Source organism: Panulirus ornatus, chromosome 58, assembly GCF_036320965.1.
Source record: "Panulirus ornatus isolate Po-2019 chromosome 58, ASM3632096v1, whole genome shotgun sequence".
In the NCBI taxonomy this organism is placed as follows: Eukaryota; Metazoa; Arthropoda; class Malacostraca; order Decapoda; family Palinuridae; genus Panulirus; species Panulirus ornatus.
The window spans coordinates 33,376,909-33,388,260 of NC_092281.1; positions in this window are offsets into that span (position 1 = coordinate 33,376,909).

Genomic DNA, 11,352 nt, shown 5'->3' on the forward strand with positions numbered 1-11,352 from the left:
TGTCTGCTTGCTTGTTTTTTATTTCCTTGCCTGTTTGCTTGCCTGCGTTTTTGTCAATTTATTTCATGTTTACCTGTATTTTTGCTTGATTGCCTGCCTCCCTGTTTTTTCATTGACTGCTTGCCTGCGTTTGCCTACCTGATTGCTTGCCTTCCTGCCTTTTTTCTGCGTGCCTGCCTGCCTGCCTGCCCTTTTGTCTACCTTCCTTTTTGCCTGCTTGCCTGCTTGCCTGCTGTGTCACTTGTCTGCCAGCTTTTTAAGTTGCCTGCCTGCCTTTCGCGGTAATACAAATGTCTGTGGGCTTTCCAGTGTACGTTTCACTAACATGGAAAGTGTTGGGGTTTGGGAGCCTGCAGTTTTACGTGACAAAAGGAGATATTTACCTAAATTTGATAAGCAGGAAGACTACAGACGTACTCACCCATACTTCAGTAGTACAATAGAATGTGTGTATCACTAGAGGCTCTCAAACCCACTTTAAACACAAGAAAAGTTTGTGTACTTCGCCAGCAACCCACAATAACAACAAAATGTCCATAAATTCATAGGTCGTCAGTTCTGAGAAGTAGTTCTTGTCTTCTCATTCACTCTTGATATAATGCATATTTTCCCCATAGGTCTGCTCCTGCGAGCATTAGAAAAGGGAGCCGTGTAGTCAGGTTGGCTCCCACACTTAAGGTGACCAATGTCTTTGATCTGAAGCATGAACGGGCGTGACCATTACCACCATATATTGGACGGGGTCACTACGTTCCCCGCACCAAGCGAATCTCTCACATTTATGATCATTTTCACTTGTCTTTTACCATCATGTTCTGCCATTAGTATCTGTTGTTATTGTTATACTAAGCACTGTGGACATCATATCTGCAAGAGATTTGATAATACGATGAAAATAGTCTCGGAGGCGTAAGAGAAAGATATATTTAGGATACCTTTCTTGGTTCTACTTTCTGTTTTCTTATGATATAATGTTAAACAGAATGTTTACATAAGTAACAAGGAACTAATGAGGTTCTTGAAGAAAGGGGAGAGCCAGTTAAGAAGACCTCTGCACGCACCTGGTTGCGAAGTTCACAAATGTTTTGACTTTTTTTTGTGGTGGTGGTTGTGGGTGTAGGTGGTGGTGGTGGTGGCGTTGGTGATGGTGGTGGTGTTGGTGATGGTGGTGGTGGTGGTGTTGGTAATGGTGGTGGTGTTGGTGGTTGTTGTGGTGGTGTTGCCCAGGTGCATATGCACCAATAATCACCCATCTCTCTCCATCCACTTTCAGTTTTACCCATATCAATCTAGAGTTTACTTTCTTACACTCTATCTCAGACTCCCACAACTCCTGTTTCAGGAGTAGTGCTACTCCTTCCCTTGCTCTTGTCCTCTTACTACCCCCTGACTTTACTCCCAAGACATTCCCAAACCACTCTTCCCCTTTACTCTTGAGCTTCGTTTCACTCAGAGCCAAAACATCCAGGTTCCTTTCCTCAAACATACTACCTATCTCTCCTTTTTTCTCATCTTAGTTACATCAACGCACATTTAAACACCTCAGCCTGAGCCTTCGTGGGGGATGAGCACTTCCCGCGTGACTCCTTCTTCTGTTTCCCATTTTAAAAAGTTAAGATACAAGGAGGGGAGGGTTTCCAGCCCCTCTCTCCCGTCTCCTTTAGTCGCCTTCTGCGACACGTGAGGAGTGTGTGGGAAGTATTCTTTCTCCCCTATCCCCAGGAAAATTCATACTTGCTGCCTATATTGTCTTTGATATCAATACAGACTATATATTATCTTTCATGTTAGTACATACGATACATTGGATTTGTACTGATATAGTTTTACTAAAAATTTTTTTGTTTTTCTTTATCTCAACGGCCGATGTTCGAGCAACCATTACGTCTGAAATGGTGTTGTTCAAGAAGGCCTAAAATTCTGCGTGTAATCTAATTAATTAAATTTATGCAACTGGATTTTTCTCATCTATAGACTTTCTTTTTGAACTGCATGTTACATGATGAAAACAAGGTCTGGTTTATTATTGTCATGAAGGAACTGAAACAGCAGCAAAATATATAAAGATACTCATCCGATGATTGCAGTTAGAAACTGACAGATGTAATATAGCATGAAATATTCACAAAACAGTGAGTTGGTGACATGTTTCATATATTTGTAATACAACTCTGAAGTTAGTTCGTAAATCCTTACGGGGAATAAATGGTGGGCAAATGGTGAAGAAGGTGCAAAAACGGGGCTATTTCAGTCCAAACTAGAATTCATTTGTTCACTACGACATTGATCTCAGGACATTTCAATGGCTGAGATTTACATGATACAGAAAATCTTCAAACAAGGACGATGGACAGATAGATAGATGGTTGAATAAATAGGTAAACTTGATAGATGTAGGCGGAATCAGAGTCGCCTATGATTTCGTTCACAGCGAATGAGATGATAAATGGGCGAGGCTATAACCATCGTTTGTGATTATTGTAAATGACTAAAAATGATTAATTTTTATTGCTTTTGTACGACTGCTGTTAGCCTTTGAGGGTTAATGTTCCCTCAAAGTTGCCCGGACCCTACCACTAGGAGGTCAGCAGTTCGACTTAGGGTCCATTTGTGCCATGTTTATGGCACCCAACAGAATGGATGTATTTTTCTTATATTTTTTTCATCCCTATGGATGGGACTCATAAATGTTAGGAACTTTTCCTAACGATTTGATCCTTTATGATAACCGCTTCATCCGCACAATAGTTTGACAATAATCTGCATGTGAATGAGAACTTTTGCCATAGGAAGTGTCTTTTGAGGACCGGGTATAACAGGGTCGACTGCTGGAGGAGGAGCGGCTTCTCCAATCTCAACGACGGGAACTTAAGGTTCAAGGAATTTCAGGGATGAATGTTGGTGGTGTGGACTTTAATCTTCAACACGGCCGCTTCAGCTTTAGGGTCGGCAGCTGCTGCAGGTGCTGCTGATCCTCCAGTCGCAGCGACGGACACTTCAGGGTCTTCATCGACGACCAGTACGAGTACGTCGGGATCCACCAAGCCTGATTCATCCCCATAGAAGTAGGGGATCAAGGTCACCAATTCAGTGGTAGGCATCACTTTGCCCCGTTGTTTGGTGGGAGCCAAAGAAACATTGATGGGGATGGCGGCTGCTCCTGTGTCAACTACACCAGTTTCCTCGCTGGGTCCGCCTTCGCACAGGTCATCATCATCTTGATGCCGAGTCTGGATCTTCACCACTACTCTCTCGTGCACGGGTTCGATATCCAGACGTGATCTCTTCCTGGAAGGCCTTTGGCATTCTGGAAGGCACCGCTTTCCTCCCTGGGCCAGGCCCTCACTGCTGGACAACCAGGCAATTCTGGTGTAGGCGTACTCCTGGTGGCGGCCGTTGCGTCCTCCAAGTCTGCGATCTGCCTTGATGCCCCACCGTCCCAGTGTTCTGCCGACGTTCAGGACGGCAGCTTTCTCGTACCCGAACCCTTCGCAGAATTCACAGTATCGCAAATATAGCTCAGTTCGGCTTATACAATCTTTAACAGCCCCGGTTTGCTGGATGTGAGCCTCGAAAAATTCAAGGAAGGATTCCTTGCCAGGGTACCGATGGGCAGCGCGGACGTGAGTCATTTCTGCGATCTGGTGAGATGAGTGATTTACTTGACGAAGTAAACTTTCATAGACCAGCACTTGCAAAAATATAGTGAAGCCACACAAAAATATAGTAGACTCTAGTTTCCTCATTGATTTGATATCCTAGATGATACATTAACATAGTGAAGTTGAAGCACTAGTGTAGTGAAGATGAAACATCAATATAGTGAAGATGGCAGGTTACGGTAGAGGGTGTACACTGGGAAGAATTACCTGTAGTGGAGAGTGTAATGTAGCTTGTAGTAGAAACATAATGACATCAATGATGGTGTGTGTGTGTGTGTGTGTGTGTATGTGTTTGTGTGTAGCGATACAAAGACTATATAAGAAAGACAGGAAAGCAGGAGTAATCTCGCGTGAGCAATGGCTGCTTTAATTGTGCACGTTGTCAACAGCTGGTGGTACTAATTACCCTTGTGCTGTCTAGCTGTCTGTTTGTTGACGAAAACTTTACAGCGAGTTTTCAGTTTGAAAAAAGAAAAAAGGAAATGATCCAAAACTTTTTTTCCTGTTTTTCCTAAGGATAAAGTATTGTACGCACGACTTCAGACAACTATGAGCAATAACATATATAGGTAACATTAAACACAATGTTAGGGACCAAATCAACTGGACGGTTTCATCAACAATCATGCCATATCAACCAGGACATACTTCATTCTTTAACATTAAAGCAACATATTTACATACATATCCTGTAATTGGTCCACGTAAGCCTAATGATCCTGATGAAGTGATTATGCAGATAAGAGATGATGGGAAATACTCTAACAATAATGAGCTTGAAAACAAAGTTAACTAGCATAAGTGACTCGTCAATAAGTAAGCTCAAGAATATTTTTTTCTTTAATTACAAAACTGTAGGTATTGAAGAAATATGGTATGTACTTCCTGATATCTAAAACCTTCGCCTTTATCTTTGTTGAGTTTGTGGAAAAATGTGGTTTTTTGTTATCTATTTGCCTTGGATTTATCCCATCCTTGTTTTGCTGCAACATAATTTGATGTCTTACTTTATATTTCCATAGATTATTATATTTTTGAATGTTAGTGCTTGTTCTATTGGTGTCATTAACTACATAATCGTATATAAGTATACACTTTATTCATAATTTGCATATATTATTTTCTTTGCCTTTTATCTAATAATGTAAGATGTAAAATCTATGATTCTAATCTCCTATTATACGTTAATCTGTTGTTGGATGGACAGCCTAGTCTATATGTCTTTTTCATGTATGAGAACTTCAATATTTTCTAGTTCTCTTTCTCTTTTCTTTACTTATATTATCTTAGCCTTGCATTTTCTTCATTGTATTTTATTATTTTTGTGTGATATTTTTATATCACATATTACATGGGCAACATCTTTGGTTTGTTTCATCTTTGTGTTACGGGAATTTTGTTGTTTGCATATATTGTTATACTCGTTTGGTATTTAGTTTTGTTTATTCCTTATTTTCACACTAAGTTAAGAGAAATTTCTCCCATTTACCCATTACTCACCAGTACCATCAGTTCAGTATACTAATATTAAACACAGACCACCACTACGCCATACCGTGTTGTGATGAGACCTGAGGTCAGGTTAGCCTCGCCCTAATTATTGGCATAATGATTCATCTCTGATGATGATGATGCGCCTCTCACTCACACTGTCCGAAAACACACTTCACTCCAAGGACTGACACAGCCGCACACACACACACACACACACACACACACACACACACACACACACACACCAGCTTCTGAGTAACTTAAACATGGAGAAGAGCAGGCAATATGACCCTGAATATTGTGATAAAGATACTGGCTTCTGGGATCACGTTGTCTTGTGTGACGAAAACACGTTTACTTCTGACTGACGCTTCCAGAAATACTGGAGTGTGGCGGTTAACATACTCTCTCTCTCTCTCTCTCTCTCTCTCTCTCTCTCTCTCTCTCTCTCTCTCTCTCTCTCTCTCTCTCTCTCTCTCTCTCTCTCTCTCTCTCTCTCTCTCTCTCTCTCTCTCTCTCTCTCTCTCTCTCTCTCTCTCTCTCTCTCTCTCTGTATTAGACATTGCCACCGCACTGGTGCAGGTTTAGGTTGTCAACTAAGAACATGATCAATTCTTTATCAATAACAGATTATTGCCCTGGCAGGTCAGGGGGCCAGGTGTGTCATAACATGGTAGAAGTTCAGAATAATCTTTTAGCAACTGTACATATGTTGTGGTATCCATTAGTATTTTGTCTACACGGATATCATGATAAACTTTAAAATCAGATAAATAATATAAAACATGTATATATACACTTGTAGATATACCTATATGCATGTAAATGAGGCAGATGAATGTGTTATGTACTTAAAAATGCTACTGAAAGCTTAAAGATTCCGGTAAAAAACATAACGACTGTTGTGATAAATTTCTTTTTTTTTTGTAATAAATGTGTATTGTGCTGCATTTTGTGGCCGTCACAGGGCCAAGATCGTTCAGCCAAAATCCGTTAAGGTCTGGAAGAAGTGATGAAAGGCGTTGAGAATATATATTTATTAATGATTACAAAACACAGACTATGTTCTCCTCTTGGTGTCTAAAAGATGACCCAACACAAGACGACTACTTTAAGATCAAAGTTTCTAGACATTTAACAAATTATTTCCTATTACGTCCCTTTTCTCTCAGCATCATTTTTCTGGTTTACTTCGAAGAACTGCCATGTACTACCTAATATGATCATTCAGTATAGATATTTCATGAATGATCTTCAACAACGTGTTGTATAACTCTATTGTTGACATTATTTCGTGTAATGGATCAAACATTACAAAGTTGTGTCCATCCACACAGGTGTTACACGTCCCAAGTAGAGATAATTCCTAGATATGGCGTCTGTCTAACATAGATATATTATCTGTTAATATTTGTATAATATTCCCCTGCTGGACGGTACTTAAGACTTTCGTATTAAAGTTGATCAGTTGTAAGTGATCAAGCATTACAAAGGTGTGTCCATTGCCACAGGTGCTACTGATCCCGGGTAAAGGAATTTCACCATCTTTGTATCTTTAACCCTTCCAGTTATAGATGTTTCATCCCTGATTCCAGCCTTACAATCGATTTTTTTTCTCCTTATCCGTATCATATGATTAGTCAGTTGAAGTGCAGAACACGTTTTTCAGTCCAGCCACTTTACTGTGTTTCTCAAATGATACCATTGAAATGGTGTTACCGGACTCCAACTGTAAGTAGTTACACCTGGAGTGACAAGTCACCATCGGCAAGGCAAGTAACCCACGAGTAACTGAATTTGTCTTGGCTGTGACTTGCCCTTCCATTATTTATATATATTAAAATCTGACAGTAAGAATCAAAAGCCAGAGGAGGAGGAGCAGTACACATTGCTCATGATGTTTATGTATTGGCTTTACATCTTGACTAATAATTACACCTACTACTTTCATCCTTCCTTGATAGTTCTATTTCTAGATCTTATGATGATCCTCTAATTTGCCTTCTATGTGAACAAGGTATATCATTTTGCGTATACCTACAGTGAATATCACTGGCCACCATTGTACACTGTACAACGAGACGCTGGTCATCTTTCTGCAGTCGTCTTGCGTCATCGTACCAGTTGATAATGTTGGCTGATTTTGCCATCGTGAAATTGCGTTTAGTAATCAGTGTCTCTTATAGATATCAATATCAGGAAAATCTATCAAACTCGTAAACACAATTTGACTGCATGTGCGAAAAATCGGATATAAGTTTCAAAGATTTTTCTGAAGAGAAGTATAGAACATGCACATATCATATCTATTGTATCACATATCAGTTCACCAGCTAAGATACCATTATAACATATTATGAAACTAATATTTGTCCTGATTCATGTACAAGGACCATCTTCTACACATGACCAATATTTCACAACCATCACAAAATGATTCACTGATAAAGCCAGTGTATGTAATGTCCTTCCTTTTCCTCAGTTCATTAGGCATTTTCCGTGACCCAACCTATATGTTATTTGTCCCCTCATTTGTGACCTTGTAGTTGTTGTACGGTGGAGTAATGCTTGACTTGCTGTACTGAGGGACAGACACACTGACACAAGCCATGTTGTAGTTGTTGTACGGTGGAGTAATGCTTGACTTGCTATACTGAGGGACAGACACACTGACACAAGCCATGTTGTAGTTGTTGTACGGTGGAGTAATGCTTGACTTGCTATACTGAGGGACAGACACACTGACACAAGCCATTATTGGATAAATTGACAAAAATGAACAGATAAATTTCTTGAAATATATGTCAAGTGTAATGATACATCGACTTATATACATTTTAGGAATCATTTACAAATTCAAAACATAGAATTCATATGATGGCATAGTGTGTTTAGATAGATTTCTAACTCTTAATGTTCTTATCAGTTCAGTCCAAGGAAAAAAAAATATGACAAATAAAGCCAGATAACAGTGCGTCATAAGACCAGATCCCCTGCCAAGCTGGGACTTGGCCAAACATAAACAACCACTTTCTTATAGACGATTAGTCAAGGTTCTGGGTCGAGCACCAGGATCTATTGACCTCCGACATAATATATTTTCTCTGATCCTTCATCATCACCACCACACTCCCGGCACCCATCAATAAACCCTTCCCAAATTCCTCACTTCCTTATAAACTCGTCCCTGTAGTCAACAATTAAGAAACCTAAACCGACCAAAAAGCATTACGTTGTTCAACAATGTAAACCCCAGCTAGGGTGAGCCTTAGACACTCTTACGGTATATTGTGATGGACGAAGGATTTACTACCCTGGTAATGTATTACACATTTACTTATTCTAACAACCTATCACTGATTACCGTTAAATACATATGGCAAAAATATGTTTTACTTGTGGACTTCTAGTGAAAATACATGGGATATCGCATGCAAGCTAAACATTTGATACGATAATAAATAAGATTTCATAACTTTTCTGGAGCACAAGGTACAGAAATATATGTAACGTGATATCGTTAAGATTAGCACATCTAACATAAAAATTTCTATTTTGCAGATAAATGTTTTACATGTAGAAATCAATAATGTTTTCAATAACATAAAGATAATTGCGTCAGTATCTATGTTGCTGACTTTTTATCCGGGTTTTACACACTGTAGAAAAGAATTGTTTAGAGAAAAGTAATGTAATTATTATCAACACAAGGTTCAAGGATTCTAAGTTATGAGTTTCTACTCTTCAAAATGTTAGCATCATCCACTGAGAAAACTTTGAAAAAACAGACTTTTATTTTGTGTGATGAGAACTAATGACAAATTATTTACGTTTTTCTTAAGAATATTCTTTATGAATCAAATGAAAGTATTTTGTTAGATAAAAAATTTACATCAGTAACAACGAGAGATAAACAATCAATATTCATAAACTTTATCTTTGATGAATTAAAGTTCATCAAATGACAGATAAAGATTATTATATACAATTTCCAACAATCTTATTGACATCATAAAACCAAATATGATTAATAAATTTTTCAAATCATCAAAAGTAAAAAGAAGAAGCCGTCCGGAGGTAAGTTGTTTCCCCTGGCGTAAACACTTATAGGCGGAATCCGGTAACACCTCTTGAATAGCATGTATAAGACAGAGTAGAGTGGCTAGGCTCAGAAGCATGTTCTCCACTTCAACTGACTAATGATATGTTAAGACAACACAAACCACATACATCGATTGTGAGGATGGAATCAGGGATGAAACATCTATAACTAGAAAGGTTAAAGATACAAAGATGGTGAAATACCTTGACCCGGGATCAGTAGCACCTGTGGCAATGGACACACCTTTGTAATGCTTGATCACTTACAACTGATCAACTTTAATACGAAAGTCTTAGGTATTGTCCCTCAGGAAAACTTTTTATAAATATTCATAAAACACATATATATGTTAGATATACACTATCTCTAGAATATATCTTTACCTGGGACGTGTAACACTTGTGTGGATAGACACAACTTTGTAATGCATGATCCATTACACGAAATGAACTTCACTAACGAAGAGTTATACAACGCGTCGTTGGAGAACATTAATCAAATACCTATACAGAATTTTCATGTTAGATAAAAGGCATTTCTTGATAGTAAACATAAGAAATGATGACGAAAGATACGGGACGTAGAGGTAAATATTTTGTTAAAAGATTTTGTGTGATCGGGGCCTGAACATGCAGGAGGGTGAAAGGAGGGCAAGGAATAGAGTGAATTGGAGCGATGCGGTATACCGGGGTTGACGTGCTGTCAGTGGATTGAATCGGGGCATGTGAAGTGTCTGGGGTGAACCATGGAAAGCTGTGTAGGTATGTATATTTGCGTGTGTGGACGTATGTATATACATGTGAATGGGGGTGGGTTGGGCCATTTCTATCGTCTGTTTCCTTGCGCTACCTCGCAAACGCGGGAGACAGCGACAAAGCAAAAAAAAATATATATATATATATATATATATATATATATATATATATATATATTTATATATATATATATATATATATATATATATATATATATATATATATATATATATATATATATATATATATATATATATATATATATATATATAAATATATATATATATATATATATATATATATATATATATATATATTTATATATATATATATATACATATATATATATATATATACTGTGGAAGGCTTCAGTGAAGGACAAAAGCCCACATGAAGAAGAGCCATTCTTTACTGGTAAGTGGGTACACAACGTATGAAATGCCATCTTATGCCAGCATGTATCATCGTCAATAGACGGCACAAGGTACAGCCTCGTTCACGACCTTCTCGCTTCACGTGAGTCCATCAATTCCCTGGCCCAGCCTGGCGCGCAGTCTTCAACCCACAGGGTCTCCCTTACAAGGAGTCCTGGGCTTGTGTAATAATGTATACTGATCTACTTTTTGGATTCCTCCCACCTTTAATTACATGTCTATGAGTGGTAAAGACGAATATATAAACAATCTTGACAAATGTACGACATCGTCTGAGAATTCAACACATAAGACCACACACACATATATTGGCAAAGGTGCATTTGGCATATACACAGCAAGTACTTTTAGTCACAAAGGTCTGAATAATGGGCGGCAAGTGAGTCCCACTGGATTTATGTGGATAAAAGAGTTCTTCTTCGAGTCTGATTAGAACCAGCGACCTATGGATTCCTGCTTCCGTTAACCACTACTGTCCACCGCTCTACCAACTGAGCTATCGAAGAGGTCACGAAGGGAAATTATTCCTCTTTTTTTCCCATAAGCAAGCTGGTCCAACCATCATATCATTTAATGTTATGTCTGAGTGTATATGATTGGAGTTAATGTCTAACCATCGAGGGAAGAAAGGAAAACTTGTCCTCCACACATACAAACAAGTACTGAGCTTCTTAAGAAAGCAAGTTACCGTCGAACCCAGACAACTGCTAATATGGATCAAGGTAGAAACAGAAAACATTTGCACACATTCATTTACTTTGCAGGAACATTGCACAACATCCTAAACATCAGATGAAGTGAACTGGAGCCATTGATATTACTCATGCCATCATGTACTGTCATTAAAATATATTTTGCATACTTTTCAAACTCCAAGTCTTCGATCAAATACCTTACACCTCATC